Source organism: Macaca mulatta, chromosome 2, assembly GCF_049350105.2.
Source record: "Macaca mulatta isolate MMU2019108-1 chromosome 2, T2T-MMU8v2.0, whole genome shotgun sequence".
NCBI classification, from domain to species: domain Eukaryota; kingdom Metazoa; phylum Chordata; class Mammalia; order Primates; family Cercopithecidae; genus Macaca; species Macaca mulatta.
In genome coordinates this window covers 113484399-113501993 of record NC_133407.1, presented here as the reverse complement: position 1 = coordinate 113501993, position 17595 = coordinate 113484399, and the positions used below count along the sequence as shown (strand labels likewise).

At 43.0% G+C, this 17595-nt stretch overlaps 1 protein-coding gene and 2 long non-coding RNA genes across 41 annotated transcripts in view; 1 reads left to right on the top strand and 2 right to left on the bottom strand.

The window, feature by feature from the left end:
• The window catches only part of RBM6 (RNA binding motif protein 6), a 124131-nt gene that overhangs the window by 40379 nt on the left and 66157 nt on the right, over positions 1-17595 (bottom strand). The gene's annotated exons all lie outside the window — the stretch shown is intronic.
• LOC144339190 (uncharacterized) lies at positions 669-3455 on the bottom strand. Its single transcript, XR_013413949.1, has 2 exons — positions 2634-3455; positions 669-1439 (listed from the first exon to the last, which is right to left on the bottom strand). It is a non-coding gene; the product is annotated as an uncharacterized LOC144339190 (long non-coding RNA).
• LOC144339185 (uncharacterized) lies at positions 2720-5404 on the top strand. The gene is made up of 2 exons (XR_013413944.1): positions 2720-3272; positions 5071-5404. It is a non-coding gene; the product is annotated as an uncharacterized LOC144339185 (long non-coding RNA).

Genomic DNA, 17595 nt, shown 5'->3' with positions numbered 1-17595 from the left:
AATCCCAGCACTTTGGGAGGCCGAGATGGGCGGATCACGAGGTCAGGAGATCGAGACCATCCTGGCTAACACGGTGAAACCCCGTCTCTACTAAAAAATACAAAAAACTAGCTGGGCGATGTGGCGGGCGCCTATAGTCCCAGCTACTCGGGAGGCTGAGGCAGGAGAATGGCATAAACCTGGGAGGCGGAGTTTGCAGTGAGCTGAGATCTGGCCACTGCACTCCAGCCTGGGCGACAGAGCGAGATTCTGTCTCAAAAAATAATAAAATATAAAATAAAACAAAATAAATAATAATTTATTTTCACACAAAGATATGACCTAATTCTTGGTGGAAGTAAAATATCACATTTTAACATATTTACTGATAATTCTCAGAATTCCCCTCAGAATTCAGAATTCTATAACCTGTATCTTATTTTTTTCCTCTTTCCTCAGTTGATTCCAATCACATAGCAATGAAATAAAAATATTCACAAAGTAGACTATACAGAAACAAGATACAGCTTATTCTTTCCTGACAATTAAATCAGTTACCCCTAAAATAATTATGAGGTATGTAGGGCAAGGGTTTCTAGTCCCAGATAAAAGAGAGGCCCTCTCCTATTGCAATTAGAGATATCTCCCACCTGAACACAGAGTGAAGGGCAGCTGATTTACATCATTTCTTTTCTTCTTTTTCTTCTTTTTTTGGGGGGGATGTGAGGGATGGAGTCTTGCTCCGTTGCCCAGGCTGGAGTGCAGTGGCGCGATCTCGGCTCACTGCAAGCTCCACCTCCCGGGTTCATGCCATTCTCCTGTCTCAGCCTCCTGAGTAGCTGGGACTACAGGCGCCCACCACCACGCCCGGCTGATTTTTTTTTGTATTTTTAGTAAAGACGGGGTTTCATCGTGTTAGCCAGGATGGTCTCTATCTCTGGACCTCATGATCCGCCCGCCTCGGCCTCCCGAAGTGCTGGGATTACAGGAGTGAGCCACTGCACCTGGCCTGATTTACATCATTTCTATAACACTTTTATATTCTGAGATGCCTATTGTTGGAGCTTCCTGGCTCTTTTCTTCTGGAAAAAGTAGACTCTAAATTCAACATCAAGGCATGCTTCATTGAATAGGTCTCTAAACTGAATCACTATAGAGAAAAACAAATAGGGAGTTTGTTAAATAAATGTGGAAAATATAAAGCTTCTTAATTTGCTTTGTTTACCAAAGAATATAATAAAATCATTTCTTTTCCTTAAAAACTTAATGGCAGGAGGTGGTGGTGAACAGTCAAGAGAGCAGACTGTGGCCCACAAGACCTAAGATACTGTACAGGCCTCATTGCTGAGCCCATCACAAAGCCTGCACAGTACTCCCCAGGCATCGCCAAAGAACCAGCAGCTATTCTTCAGGATCCACCACCCAAAAGAGACATTGGGGCCAGCAGCAGTAGTTCACACCTGTAATCCCAGCACTTGGGGAGGCTGAGGCAGGTGTATCACCTGAGGTCAGGAGTTCAAGACCAGACTGGCCAACATGGCGAAACCCCATTTCTACTAAAAATACAAAAATTACCCGGGCATAGTGTTGGGTGCCTCTAATCCCCACTACTTGGGAGGTTGAGGCAAGAGAATCACCTGAACCCAGGAGGCAGAGGGTGCAATGAGCCAAGATCATGCCACTGCACTCCAGCCTAGGCAACAAGAGCAAAACTCCATCTTAGAAAAAAAAAAAAAAAAAAAGAAATTTGCCATGCACGGTGGCTCATGTCTATAATCCCTGCACTTTCGAAGGTCAAGGTGGGAGAACTGCTTGAACCCAGGAGCTCAAGACCAGACTAGCTCAGGGAACACAGTGAGACCCTCTATCTCTATTGCTATTAAAACAAAATTTTTTAATAGAAAAAAAATAAAAAGAGACATTATTTCTACTGGCCCTTTATCTATCACCTCCCACCCAAGTACTTTAGCTTCCTCGAATGTTGTCTTTAGCCCCTCTGCCTATAACGTCCTTGTTTAGACTTTCGAAGAGTCTTGCTGACTTGATTTCTGCAGAAATAATGCCTTGAAAATACTGATAAAATACAGAGCCTCTGGACTTCTGTATACATACTGTTCAACTAACATTTTAGGGAGGTGACTACACTCCCCTGCTTTTTTTGAGACATGGCCTTGCTCAGTTGCTCAGGCTAGAGTGCACTGGTGTTGTATGATCATAGCTCATTGCAGTTTTGATCTCCTGAGCTCAAGCAATCATCCCACCTCAGCCTCCTGACAAGCTGGGACGACAGGTGCATGTCAATAAGTCTGGCATTGCTGTATTTATTTTATTTATTTTATGCAGACATGGGGTCTTCCTATGATGCCCAGGCTGGTCTTGAACTCCTGGGCTCAAATGATCCTCCTGCCACAGCCTCCCAAAGGGCTGGGATTACAGGTGTGAGCCACCATGCCCAGCCAATTCTTTTCTTGGGCAGAAAACTATCAACCCAATGCCACTCAGAAGCACCAAGACTAACGATGGAAGCTTTTTGGGAGGCCGAGGTAGACAGATCACGAGGTCAAGAGATCGAGACCATACTGGCCAACATGGTGAAATCCTGTCTCTACTAAAAATTAAAAAAAAAAAAAAATTAGCTTGGCATGGTGGCACACGCCTGTAGTCCCAACTACTCGGGAGGCTGAGACAGGAGAATCACTTGAATCCAGGAGGTGGAGGTTGCAGTAAGCCAAGATCGCACCACTGCACTCTAGCCTGGCGACAGTCAGAAAAGGTTCACTGGGATACAAGGTTAGGTCTCTAATCCTTTTTGTTCTACTTATTTTCACAAGCAAGTAACACAAAGAAATATCAAACTTCAGCCCCTGATAAAAATGAGGGCTGGCTTCTAACACTGAAGACATGCTATGGTTAAATTAGCCAATATTTAGAAAGCAGCATTTACTGAGCTATAATATCATAGCTGTTACAATATAATAGCTACAATAACTTTTTTTTTTTTCCAGCAGATATGCATAGAGTGGGGAATGATTCCTGCACAAAGAAGAAATTTGTGGTAATCCAGGAGTTTGGGAGAAGACAAAGCCAACAGGTCACTAACCATATCCCTGCTGGAGTTGGGATCATGTGCTACAAAGGCATAGCCCATAGCTAGTCATCAAGAAAATCTCCTGATCAGACTTGTATGTTTTGGTAAGCTATCACAGACGTAACCCTTGGATGCCTTTAAACTCTCACCACCACACCCGGCTAATTTTGTATTTTTTCTTTTTTTTTAGATGGAGTCTCGCTCTGTCGCCCAGGCTGGAGTGCAGTGGCCGGATCTCAGCTCACTGCAAGCTCCGCCTCCCGGGTTCACGCCATTTTCCTGCCTCAGCCTCCCGAGTAGCTGGGACTACAGGCGCCCGCCACTTCGCTCGGCTAGTTTTTTGTATTTTTTAGTAGAGACGGGGTTTCATTGTGTTAGCCAGGATGGTCTCGATCTCCTGACCTCGTGATCCGCCCGTCTCGGCCTCCCAAAGTGCTGGGATTACAGGCTTGAGCCACCGCGCCCGGCCGTCTTTATGTTATTTTAAAATGTACAATTAAGTCATTTTTGACTATACTCACCCTATTGTGCTATCAAATATTAGGTCTTTTTATTTTTATACTTTAAGTTCTAGGGTACACGTGCACAACATGCAGGTTTGTTACATATGTATACATGTGCCATGTTGGTATGCTGCACCCATTAACTCGTCATTCACATTAGGTTTATCTCCTAATGCTATCCCTCCCCACGCCACACCCCATAACAGGCCCCAGTGTGTGATGTTCCCCACTCTGTGTCCAAGTGTTCTCATTGTTCAATTCCCACCTATAAGTGAGAACAAGCGCTGTTTGGTTTTCTGTCCTTAGTTTGCTCAGAATGTTGGTTTCCAGCTTCATCCATGTCCCTACAAAGGACATGAACTCATCCTTTTTTATGGCTGCATAGTATTCCATGGTGTATATGTGCCATATTTTCTTAATCCAGTCTATCACTGATGGACATTTGGGTTGATTCCAAGTCTTTGCTATTGTGAATAGTGCTGCAACAAACATAGGTGTGCATGTTTCTTTACAGCAGCATGATTTATAATCCTTTGGGGATATAATCAGTAATGGGATGGCTGGGTCAAATGGTATTTCTAGTTCTAGATCCTTGAGGTATCGCCACACTGTCTTCCACAATGGTTGAACTAATTTACATTCCCACCAACAGTGTAAAAGTGTTCCTATTTCTCCACATTCTCTCTAGCACCTGTTGTTTCCTGACTTTTTAATGATCACCATTCTAATTGGTGTGAGATGGTATCTCATTGTGGTTTTGATTTGCATTTCTCTGATGGTCTTATTCATTCTATTTTTTTAATACCCCTTTACCATTCCCACCTTCCCCCCAGCCCCCTAACTACCCTTCCCGTACTCTGGTAACCATCCTTCTACTCACTACATCCAGGAAGTATCCTTAAAGAGAGGGCCCATTTTCATCCCCCTTCCTTCCCATTGGTTGCTAAATGACACTCAAGTAGCCATCTTGGACAATAAGATAGAAATCACATGTTGAGATGGGGCTACATGGTCGAAAGAACCTGGGTCCCTGATGATGACCAAACCACCGTAAGAAAGTCTGGACAGCTCAAACTTCATTTGCATTACAGAGAAATAAATGTGTTTAAGCTGCTCTTATTTTTAGTTTTCTGTCACTCCCAGCTAAATCTAATCCTAACCAGTAAAGATGCTTTTGAAAATTACTGGTAAGAGGCAGAAAGAAGTATTTTGCTTAAAATTCATAGACTCGCCGGGTGCGGTGGCTCATGCCTGTAATCCCAGCACTTTGGGAGGCCGAGGCGGGCGGATCACAAGGTCAGGAGATCGAGACCATGGTGAAACCCCGTCTCTACTAAAAATACAAAAAATTAGCCGGGCGCGGTGGTGGGCGCCTGTAATCCTAGCTACTCAGGACGCTGAGGCAGGAGAATGGCATGAACCCGGGAGGCGGAGCTTGCAGTGAGCTGAGATCGCGCCACTGCACTCCGGCCTGGGCGACAGAGCGAGACTCCGTCTCAGAAACAAAACAAAACAAAACAAAAATTCATAGACTATAAAATAAACAGAAAGTTATAAAAAAAGTAGGTAGTGGAACAAAAGGTATAAGAAATGATAATGAAAAACACCTCATGTTTTTTCTGTAGAGCTCTGTTTGTGTATTTCTAGAGGTCCTACTGTCACTTTACACTTAATGTATCTAAAACAATTATTCTGTCTCCCAAATGCTTTCCTCTTCTACATGCTTTGTATCTGTTCAAGGTACAACCATTCTTTTTTTTTTTTTTCTGAGACAAAAAGGGTCTCACTCTGTCACCCAGGTTAGAGTGCAGTGGCATGATCATGGCTCACTGCAATCTCGACTTCCTGGGCCCAAGTGATTCTCCCACCTCACCCTCCCCTCACCCCCCTGTAGCTGGGACTACAGGCACATGCCCCCATGTCCAGCTTTTTATTTGTAAAATTTTTTATAGAGACAAGGTCCCACTACGTTGCCCCAGTTGGTCTTGAACTCCCGGGCTCAAGCAATCCTCCTGCCGCAGACTCCCAAAGTCTCACTCGTTGCCCATGCTGGAGTACAGTGGTGCATCATGGCTCACTGTACTCTCGACCTCTTGGGTTCAAGAGATCCTTCCACCTCAACCTCTCTAGTAATGGGGACTACAGGGGCACACCACCATGCCTGGATAAATTTATTAAAAAAAAGTTTTTATAGTGACGAGGTTTTACTATGTTACCCAGGCTAGTCTTGAACTCCTGGGTTCAGGCGATCCTCCTACCTTGGCCTCCCAAGTGTTGAAATTGCTCCTTTTTTTTTTTTTTTTTGAGCCAGAGTCTCGCTCTGTCGCCCTGGCTAGAGTGCAGTGGCATGATCTCGGCTCCATTGCAACCTCTGCCTCCTGGGTTCAAGTGATTCTTCTGCCTCAGGCTCCAGAGCAGCTGGGACTACAGGTGCATGTCACCACATCCAGCTAATTTTTGTATTTTTAGTAGAGACGGGGTTTTACCATATTGGCTAGGCTGGTTTCAAACTCCTGACCTCGTGATCCACCCGCCTTGGCCTCCCAAAGTGCTGGGATTACAGGCGTGAGCCACCGCGCCCAGAATTATTCCTTTAACCATTGAGCAGCCTTTGATTCTGCCCTCTATCTTGTACTTTCCCCTCTGATATCCAGTGTTATCAAATCCTAGAGATTCTTTGTTCAAACTCTTTCAAACCTGATGTCTTCCTTCTACATCTACTCCTAATCCCTAATGCAAGGCATCAACTTCTCACATTTCAACTGCTGCTCTACATCCTAAGGGACGCTTTTCTCTGCAGTTTCTCTTTTTAAGTCTACATACCACCACAAGAAGATGGTATCATTTTGATATTGTTACATTCTTGTAATCCACCATATCATCAAATTAAAGTTTTAAATGCAAGGCCTTAGACAACCTAAACTGACCTATCTTGTACCTTCGAAGTCACTCCATTCACTACATTCCAGAGTAAAAGAACAAGAATCAGACAGAAATTTGAAAGCTAAAATGAACAAACAAGAATATATGGCTAGCTCCATCGAAGGAGAAATAGTATCTACTAACTGCTATCTCAGAAAATACAGTAGAAACCTAACAGAAATACCAGAGTCTAGCAAATAAGGAGGTCACTCGGGTTGGGGGGTCAAGACTACATTTTATAGAAATTAAAAAGATCACTAGAGCTTATGAAGAAAAAAACAGAGCCAAAACCACTTTATGCAATATGTATTAATCCAATTCACAAATATTTATTTATTTAGCTCATCATATGTTGCCAGGTCGTTTTAACCCTTTTAAGAAAAGAAATAGTACCTGCTTTCATGGACCTTTCAATCTAATGAGGACATCTGTTGACTACCTATTTGCTAGTCATTACCCAGGCATTTTTTCTGGTTTAGCTATTTATTCCTTTATATCATTTATCTCTCATGACTCTAATATTACCCTGAACTACCCAAGCACGTCTAACAATGGAATGCTTCCTTTATTCCAAGTACACAGGAAGAGCCACAAGAAGCATTTTACTAGGAAAAGTGCCTAAGCTAAAGTTCTCTGGTGTTAGAGGGTGCCAGTTGAGCCAGGAAACCTGACAGAAACAAATGCAAACACGTCTCTGGGCTGATGGTCTCTCTGTTTATAGAAAACCCAACATATGCTGCATTGCTCTGCATTCACAGTACACAGGAATGAAGTCAAAGAAAAAAAATGACCACTACCCTATACTTTTTAACTGTAATACATCAGGCACTAGACCATATGAGCACTAACAGACACACAGGCAGAAACAATAAATATACTATTTAATGGTTGACTCTGAACAGGAGAATCTGTAAGGATTGGAAGGAAGAAGACTGCTATTCAACTGTCGACTGCAAACCAAGCCCTTGATATGCTCAAAACCCAAATATTTAAAACTGACACATGTCCACCATACCAAGTGCCTCAAAACACCTGGTCAAAAAACAAAAACAAAAAACAAGTACAAAACCCCAAACCAAACACAGCCCAAGAGAGAATTCAAATGGGCAATGCAAATATCCAAAGGCTTCCAAACCAGAATCAAAACCTGGTTATCCAATGTATGAGTATGCCATGTTTTCAACACTACACCACTCCAACACGGGGCTTACTAGGCTATTCATCTGGGGATAGCTGGTGAAAAGCTGGAAGTTTTAGCATTGTGGCTCTTTGGTATATACCCAAGAGAACTGAAAATGTGTCCACACAAAACCTTGTACATGAATGTGAATAGCATTATTCATAATAAACAAAAGTGGAAACAACCTAAATGTCCACCAATTAATGAACAGACAAAGACAATGTGGCATATCCATACGACGGAATATTATTTAACCCTATAAATGATTTAAGTACTGATTCATATAACATGGATGAACCTTGAAAACATTAGGCTAAGTAAAAGAAGTCAATCACAAAAGACCACAAGGTATATTATTCCATTTATATGAAATATCCAGAGCAGGCAAATCTACAGAGACAGAAAGCAGACTAGCAGATGCCTGGGGGTAGAGAAGGAAGTAGGAGAAAATGGAGAGTGACTCTTAATGTATATATAGTTTCTTTTTGTTCCCAGAAGTGTTCTGGAATTAGTGGTGACAGCTGCACAATTTTGTGAATATACCAAAAACTACTGAATTGTACACTTGAAAGAGGTAGGTTTTATGTTATGTGGATTATACCTCAATTACAACAAATATAACACAACAAAAAAAGGTAGGGCTGCAAGACTACTGACAAAGAAAAGACATCTGGTTATTTCATTCCTCCCTTTTTGCCCTACTCTGGCCCAGATGAGCACCACTTAAACCTACCCTTCCTACCCCAAGCCTCTTGAGTGAACACTCTGCCTCCAGCTTTTTCTCCTCTAACCATGCACACCACTGCAAAACTCATCCTCCTTATCACATCCTAATTCTTACCCAAAGCTCTAGCTCCCACTTACCATACTATAATGGAAAGTCGGAGGACTCCAGAAGGGAACATCAATTTTCCCAACAAGAAGATGGTCAAAAAGCAAACTGACCACCCAGGAATGAATAAACTTTTAGGGATGTGAATGAAATAATCAAATCATCAAATGCCTACCCATGCTAATTTTTTTTTTTTTTTTTTTTGGTGAGACAAGGTCTCGCTCTGTCAACCAGGCTGGAGTGCTCTGCTCACTGCTTCCCAGGTACAATCTCCCACCTCAGCTTCCCCAATAGCCGGGACTACAGATGCATGCCACCACGCCCGGCTAATTTTTGTATTTTTCGGTAGATACGGGGATTCACCATGTTGGTCAGGCTGGTCTCAAACTCCCGACCTCAGGTGATCTGCCTGCCTTGGCCTCCCGAAGTCCTATATATATATATATTTATATTTATTTTTATTTTTATTTTTTTAAGAGATGAAGTCTTGGCCAGGCGCGGTGCCTCGCACCTGCCTAATCCCAGCACTTTGGGAGGACGAGGTGGGTGGATCGCCTGAGGTCAGGAGTTTGAGACTAGCCTGGCCAACATAGCAAAACTCTGGCTCTACCAAAAATACAAAAAACTAGCCAGATGTAGTGGTGCACGCCTGTAGTCCCAGTTATTTGGGAGGCTGAGGCAGGAAAATGGCTTGAACCCATGAAGCAGAGGTTGCAGTGAGCTGAGATCGTGCCACTGCACTCCAGCCTGGCAACTGGGCGAAATTCCGTCTCCAAAAAAGAAAAAAAAGAAAAAAAAGGCTGGGCATGGTGGCTCACGCCTATAATCCTAGAACTTTGGGAGACCAAGGTGGGTTGATCACTTGAGGTCAGGGATTCGAGACCAGCCTGGCCAACATGTTGAAACCTTGTCTCTACTAAAAATACAAAAATTAGCCGGGTGTGGTGGCAGGTGCCTGTAATCCCAGCTACCCGGAAGGCTGAGGTAGGAGAATCGCTTGAACCCAGGAGGCGGAGGCTGCAGTGAGCCGAGATCATGCCACTGCACTCCAGCCTGGAAGACGGCGAGATTCCGTCTCAAAAAAAAAAAGAAAAAGAAAGAGACAAATTCTCCCCCTGTCATCCAAGCTGGAGTGTAGTGGTCTGATCTCAGCTCACCGCAACCTCCACCTCCAAGCAGTTCTGCCTCAGCCTCCTGAGAAGCTGGGATTATAGGCACCTGCCACCACACCCAGTTAATTTTTGTATTTCTAGTAGAGATGGGGTTTCACCATGTTGGCCAAAGTTCTATACTTAATTAATCAATTAGTCTTATATATTTAAATGATAAAATAAAATAATGTGGTCTTAATTACTGCAGTACCCCTGATACCTACTCTAGGAGACATATATACAGAGCAGGGGGAATCAATAGCTATTGAATGACTGTATGTAGGAAGCAACCAATGAAAACTTAAACAGTGGGGCACAGTGGTTCACGTCTATATTCCCATCACTTTGGGAGACGGAAGCAGCTTAAGGCCAGGAGTTCCCAACCAGCCTGGGCAACATAGTGAGACCCTGTCTCTACAAAAAAAAAAAAAAAAAAAAAATTAAACTTGTATATACATATATAAAAGGTTAAACCTCTAGGTGGCAGACAGAAGATACACAGAAAATCCAAGAAGCACATTAACAGGTAGGTATATATTAACAGGAATAAGTGCATATACCTATTCGCCAAGAGAAATAACAACCCTGTGGTGTTTTGTTTTCTTTTTTGAGATGGAGTCTCACTCTTTTGCCCAGGCTGGAGTGCAGTGGTATAATCTCAGCTCACTGCAACCTCTACCTCCCGGGTTCAATTGATTATCCTGCCTCAGCCTCCTGTGTAGCTGGGATTACAGGTGCCGTCACCACACCTGGCTGATTTTTATACTTTTAGTAGAGACAGGGTTTCATCATGTAGCCAGGCTGGTCTTGAACTCCTGACCTCAGGTGATCTGCCCGCCTCCGCCTCCCAAAGTACTGGGATTACAGGCATGGGCCACTGCGCCTGGCTGAGAAATAACAACTTTGAAAAAATATCATTTGAAATAGCTCCAAATGGGGGGAAATAAAAGAAAATTCACATGTCCATCTAGAGTGGAATTTGAATAAATTGTAATACATTCTTAGACTGGAAAACTGTTTGTTTCTTTTCTTTTTTTTTGAGATGGAGTCTTGCTCTGTCACCCAGGCTGGAGTGCAGTGGTATGATCTAGGGTCACTGCAAGTTCTGTCTCCCAGGTTCACGCCATTCTCCTGCCTCAGCCTCCTGAGTAGCTGAGACTACAGGCGCCCGCCACCAGGCCTGGCTAATTTTTTGTATTTTTTTTTTTTTTGGAGACGGAGTCTCGCTCTGTCGCCCAGGCTGGAGTGCAGTGGCCAGATCTCAGCTCACTGCAAGCTCCGCCTCCTGGGTTTACGCCATTCTCCTGCCTCAGCCTCCCGAGTAGCTGGGACTACAGGCGCCGCCACCTCGCCCGGCTAGTTCTTTGTATTTTTTAGTAGAGACGGGGTTTCACCGTGTTAGCCAGGATGGTCTCGATCTCCTGACCTCGTGATCCGCCCGCCTCGGCCTCCCAAAGTGCTGGGATTACAGGCTTGAGCCACCGCGCCCGGCCCAATTTTTTGTATTTTTAGTAGAGACGGGGTTTCACCATGTTAGCCAGGATGGTCTCGATCTGCTGAACTCGTGATCCACCCACCTCGGCCTCCCAAAGTGCTGGGATTACAGGTGTGAACCACTGTGCCCGGTCGAAAACTGTTTTTTTCATTCGAGTGATGGTTAACCAGGTATATCCAACTTTGGAGTAATTCACTAAGCAATGAAAATGAACACATCGCAGTTACACACAAGATGAATTTCAAAAACAATACTAAGTATAAAAGTCAGGCAAAAGAATACACCCTTTGTGATTCTAATTACATAAGGCTCAAAAGAAAGTCAAAAGACTCTGTGGTATTAGAACTCAGTGACTACCTGTGGGAGGGATGAAAAGGATAATGACAAGGAGGGGCAGGAGGGGCTTCTGCATATGAAGCAGTGTTCCGTTTTTTCATTTGAGTGGTGGTTAATCAGGTATATCCAACTTTGGAGTAATTCACTAAGCAATAAATACACTTATGACATATTTTTTCTGTATGTATACTTCAATAAAAGGGAGGGGAAATAATTATTTAGAAGGACTGTTCTTTCCATTTGTACACTTCAAAAGTCTGTTTTATTCAAGCTCTTCATGTGCTACATTTACATCAACAATAGAGCCATTTTAGATAACCCAGCAATTTTCTAAACCACATCATTTTAAAATGTCACAGAAGATAAGATATACTACTTTATGAATCTGTGGATAATGTCATTATGGGGAAGTTTATCTTAAGCCACAAGTACCCTTTGACATAAAATTATGACAAACGATTCTTTCATTGGTCCTGTAAGTGAATCTGAATACTTGTTTTATTAAAAATATAACACCTGGCTGGGCGCAGTGACTCATGCCTGTAATCCCAGCACTTTGGGAAGCTGAGATGGGCGGATCACCCGAAGTCAGGAGTTCAAGACCAGCCTGGCCCACATGGGGAAACCCCATCTCTACAAAAATACAAAAATTAGCCAGGCATGATGGCAGGTGCCTATAATTCCAGCTACTCAAGAGGCTGAGGCTCGAGAATCGCTTGAACTCGGAGGCTGCAGTAAGTTGAGATCGCACCATTGCACAGCCTGGGTGACAGAGCGAGAATTTGTCTCCAAAAAAAAAAAAAAATCACCAAACATTTTATTTGTGAGCATATAATGCCAGAGTAATCACAGCAATTATTAAATTTACCTCCTTTTAAAACACAATATTCTACTAGACCTCTGTAAGCACCCAATACTAGCACGGACTGAGGTCGCTACTTACTGCATCTTTTTCAAATACTTTGTGGCTCAAAAGAAGTAACAGAAATTAGCCAGGTGTGGTGGCGGGCACCTGTAATCTCAGCTACTTGGGATGCTGAAACAGGAGAATAGCTTGAACCCAGGAGGCGGAGGTTGCAGTCAGCCGAGATCATGCCATTGTACTGTAGCCTGGGCAACAAGAGCGAAACTCTGTCTCAAATAAATAAGTAAGAAGTAACTGAGAGAAAACTCCAGAGCAGCAAAGACTTTATGAAAGCAAGAAGAAGAAACAGAAAAAGAAGAAAGGAGGAGGAGGAGAAGGAGGAGGAAGGAGGAGAAAGATTCTGAGGGATAAATTATTGGGAAAACTCATCTCACATTCAGCAAATATACTTATTTTCAACTTTTCAAAAAAATCTTTTTTTTTGAGACAGGGTCTTGCTCTGGCACCCAGGCTGGAATGTAGTGGCATGCTTATAGCTCACTGCAGCCTCAACCTCTTGGGTTCAAGCTATACTCCCATCTCAGCCTCCCTAGTAGCCGGGAATACAAGTATGTGCCACTGTACCTGGCTAATTTTTGTACTTTTTGTAGAGATGGGGTTTTGCTACATTGCCCAGGCTGGTCTTGAACTCCTGGGCTCAAGTGATCAGCCCACCTCAGCCTCCCAACGTGCTGGGATTACAGGTGTGAGTCACTGCACCCAGCCCCCAAAATCCCTTATATCCCACATATATTTACCTTAAGACTAGACAGGCTAAGATATCCTATTTTTCATTTTTGGCTGAATAGATACATTAAGAACCAACAAGTCACAAAAGAAATATGAATAACTAATAATCAAACGTAAAACTATTCTGCCTACTAATAACCTAAGGGAGAAAAACTAAATCATTGGCCAGGTGTGGTGGCTCATGCCTGCAATCCCAGCACTTGCTGAAGAAGAAAATAACATGAACATACCAACAGATGCAGAAAAATCATTTGACAAAAATCCAATCCCCTTTCATGATTAAAAAAAAAAACCTCTCAGCAAATTAGGAATAGAGGGGAACCTCCTCAACTTGATAAACCTATAGCTAACATCACACGGTGAGAAACTAGATGCTTTCTTCCCCACTAGCATCTGGAACAAGACAAGGATGCAGGACCCAGTACATGGCCCTGTGAAATAAAGCGTAATGAAAAGATGATCCAATAGATTCAAATGTTTCAATCAGTATAAAGAAGGATGTGAGAGGCCGGGCGCGGTGGCTCAAGCCTGTAATCTCAGCACTTTCGGAGGCCGAGACGGGCGGATCATGAGGTCAGGAGATCGAGACCATCCTGGCTAACACGGTGAAACCTGTCTCTACTAAAAAATACAAAAAAACTAGCCGGGCGAGGTGGCGGGTGCCTGTAGCCCCAGCTACTCGGGAGGCTGAGGCAGGAGAATGGTGTGAACCCGGGAGGCGGAGCTTGCAGTGAGCTGAGATCCGGCTACTGTACTCCAGCCTGGGCGGCAGAGCGAGACTCCGTCTCAAAAAAAAAAAAAAAAAAAAAGAAAGATGTGAGAATCTGCACTTGCATTTTCAATTTTCCCTGGAAAACTATCTGAAATACGAAGAGTTGTTTCTTTTTTTTTGTTTGTTTTTGAGACACAGTCTCGCTCTGTTGCCCAGACTGGAGTGCAGTGGCACGATCTCAGCTCACTGCAAGATCTGCCTCCCGGGTTCATGCCATCCTCCTGCCTCAGCCACCCGAGTAGCTGGGACTACAGGCACCCGCCACCACACCCGGCTAATTTTTTTGTATTTTTAGTAGAAACGGCGACTCACCAATTTAGCCAGGATGGTCTCGATCTCCCGACCTCGTGATTCGCCCACCTCGGCCTCCTAAAGTGCTGGGATTACAGGCGTGAGCCACTGTGCCCGGCCCAGACATTTACTGAAAGAAGACATACATGCATTCCTGGCCTTATGGCTAAAAATAAATTTTTAAAAGAAGAAAAAAAAATAGCCAAAAAATATATGAGAAAATGTTCAACATCAATAATTATCAAGAGAATCACAAATTAAAACCATAAGGAACTGGGTATAGTGCTTCATGCTGGTAATCCCAGCACTTTAGAAACCAAGGTGGGAGGATCACTTGAGCCTAGGAGTTTGAGACCAGCCTGCACAACATAGTGAAACCTCATCTCTACTAAAAATACAAAAATTAACTGGGTGTGGTGGCACATGCCTGTAATCGCAGCTACTCAGGAGGCTGAGGCATGAGAATCGCTTGAACCCAGGAGGCAGAGATTGCAGTGAGCTGAAACTGTACTGCTGCACTCCAGCCTGGGCAACAGAAAGAGACTTTGTCTCAATAAATAAATAAATAAATAAACGAATAAAAATTAAAAAATAAAAATAAAAATAATTTTAAAAAGCTAGGCATGGTGACACACCAGCTACTTGGGAGGCTGAGGTAGGAGACTTGAGTGCAGGAAGTTAAGGCTGCAAATGAGCTGGGAACACGCCACTGCACTCTAGCCTGGGTGATGCAGCAAGGCACTGTCTCAAACAAACAAGCAAGCAAAACCATAATGAGATGTCACCTCATACCTATTAGCATGGCTACTATAAAAAAGATGAATGGTAACCAGTGTTGGTGAGGATGTGGAGAAAAGAGAACCCTTTACACCTTTACACTGTGAGAACATAAATTAGTAAAGATATTTTGGAAACTGTATGGAGGTTCTTAAAAAAAAAAAACTAAACTAAAACTAGAATCACCATATGATCTAGCAGTCCCACTTTTGTGTACAGTAAATATCCAATGAAACTGAAATCATTATGTCTGAGAGATACCTGCACTCCCATGTTCACTGCAGTACTATTCACAACAGCCATGATATCCATTCATCCACTGCCCATCAATGAATGAATGGATAATGAAAATGTGATATGTAAGCACAATGAAATACTATTTGGCCTTAAAAAAGAAGGAAATTCTGCCATTTGCGACATGCGGAAAAACATGAAGGACACTCAGCTAAGTGAAATAAGCTAGGTACAGAAAGACAAATACTTCATGATCTCACATGTGCAATCTAAAAAAATCAAATACTCAGACGGAAGTAGACAGCAAAATGGTGGTTTACCAGAGGCTGTGGGTAGAGAAGTGGGTGGAGGACAAAGGGAGAATGCTAGTCAAAGAGTACAAAGTTTCAGTCAGACAGGAGGAAGAAGTTTTAGTGATCTATTGCACAGCATGGTGACTAGAGTTAATAACAAAGTATTGTATCTATTTCAAAATTGCTAAAAGAGATTTTAAATGTTCTTACTACAAAGAAATAATATGAGGTGATGGATATGTTAACTGGCCTGATTCAATCATTCTACAATGTACACATGTATCATAACATGGGTACTCCATAAACACATACAATTATCAATTAAAAATAAAATAAAAATTTTGCCAGGTGCAGTGGCTCATGCCTGTAATCCCAGCACTCTGGGAGGTCGAGGCGGGCAGATCGTAAAGTCAGGACTTTGAGACCAGCCTAGTCAATATGGTGGAACCCCGTCTCTACTAAAAATACAAAAATTAGCCAGGTGTGGTGGTGGGTGCCTATAGTCCCAGCTACTTGGGAGGCTGAAGCAGGAGAATTGCTTGAACCTGGGAGGCAAGGGTTGCAGTCAGCTAAGATCATGCCACTGCATTCCAGGCTGGGCAACAAAGCGAGATTCTGTCTCAAAAGAAAAAAAAGGAAAAAAGAAATAAAATAAAAAATTTAAAAATAAAGAAACCTTTTTTTTTTTTTCAGACAGTCCTGCTCTGTTGGCCAGGCTGGAGTACAGTGGCGTGATCTCGACTCATTGCAACCTCCACCTCCTGGGTTCAAGCAATTCTCGTGCCTCAGTCTCCTCAGTAGCTGGGACTGCAGGCATGCCCCACCATGCCTGGCTAACGTTTGTATTTTTTTTTCATTCATTAATAAACACATATTATCTAGCAGAGAACTTTAAACACTGGAGGTGCTCAGCACTTAACTGTGTTAACAAAAGTTAAAATGAGTTGCTTACTGATATTTCCAATGTGATTCCAAGAGCCCAGTCACTATTACACAGCATTCTATATACAGAGCAGTTTCCCTTTACAGCAAAGTGATATTGTATTAAGATAAAACATATGCATCTTTTACTTTGAGTTCAGTCCCTTTAACTATATCAGCATGCAGGACCCAGTAAATGGCCCTGTGAAATAAAGCCTAATGAAAAGATGATCCAATAGATTCAAATGTTTCAATCAGTATAAAGAAGGATGTGAGAATGTGCACTTGCATTTTCAATTTTCCCTGGAAAACTATCTGAAATATGAAGTAAAATCTATTTTGAGAAATTTCAACTCATTTGGTTTTTCTAGTAATTGCTGCCAAATATGTGTAATCTTCTCACTACTACCTCATTCCGCTGGATGACAGACTACCTTAGTGATAGTATATTTTAAGAATGTTTATTACCTTTGATTATTATTTAAAGAACTTATTCTGGTCCACATATCAAATAGGTCTTATTCTACAGCTCCTACCCCAAGGGCACAGGCTAAGCTTGTGACTGGCAGTCTGGAGTGCCATGCCGGCACTCTCACTACGCAGCACTCCCACTATATTCCCAAACCCCCTTGCCAATCCTCACTCTGTTGGGATCAGGAATAAGGCAACGAAAGAGATAACTGATTATAAGACAATCCATGGCATCCTTTCTGACTAACCACAACTCTTGTCCCCTTACACCAGTGTTTTTCAACCTCAGCAACAGAGATTTTTGGGCCAGACGATTCTTTGTGTGGAGAGCTGCCCTTTGCATTGTAGGATGTTTGCAGCATCCCTGGCCTCTATTCACTAGATACCAGTAGCACCCACCCCCAGTTGTGACAACCAAAAATGTCTCCAGACATTGCCAAATGTCCGGTGGTTGGGGAGAAGAGCGTGTCAAAAATCACTGCTTGCAACCCCTGTTTAAGAGCCACTGCCTGACGAATAACATTATCAAGGCCAGTCAGGGTAAGTCTGCTTTCCCTTTGCCATGGTTGCTGTTGCTTCTCAGTCTAAAGCTGACTAGCACATAGTGCCTCCTCTTTTTCTATCAGGCATCCAAATGCCTCCTGTCTCACGAAGAACGTATTTTTGAGACGGCGTCTCGCTCTGTCACCAGGCTGG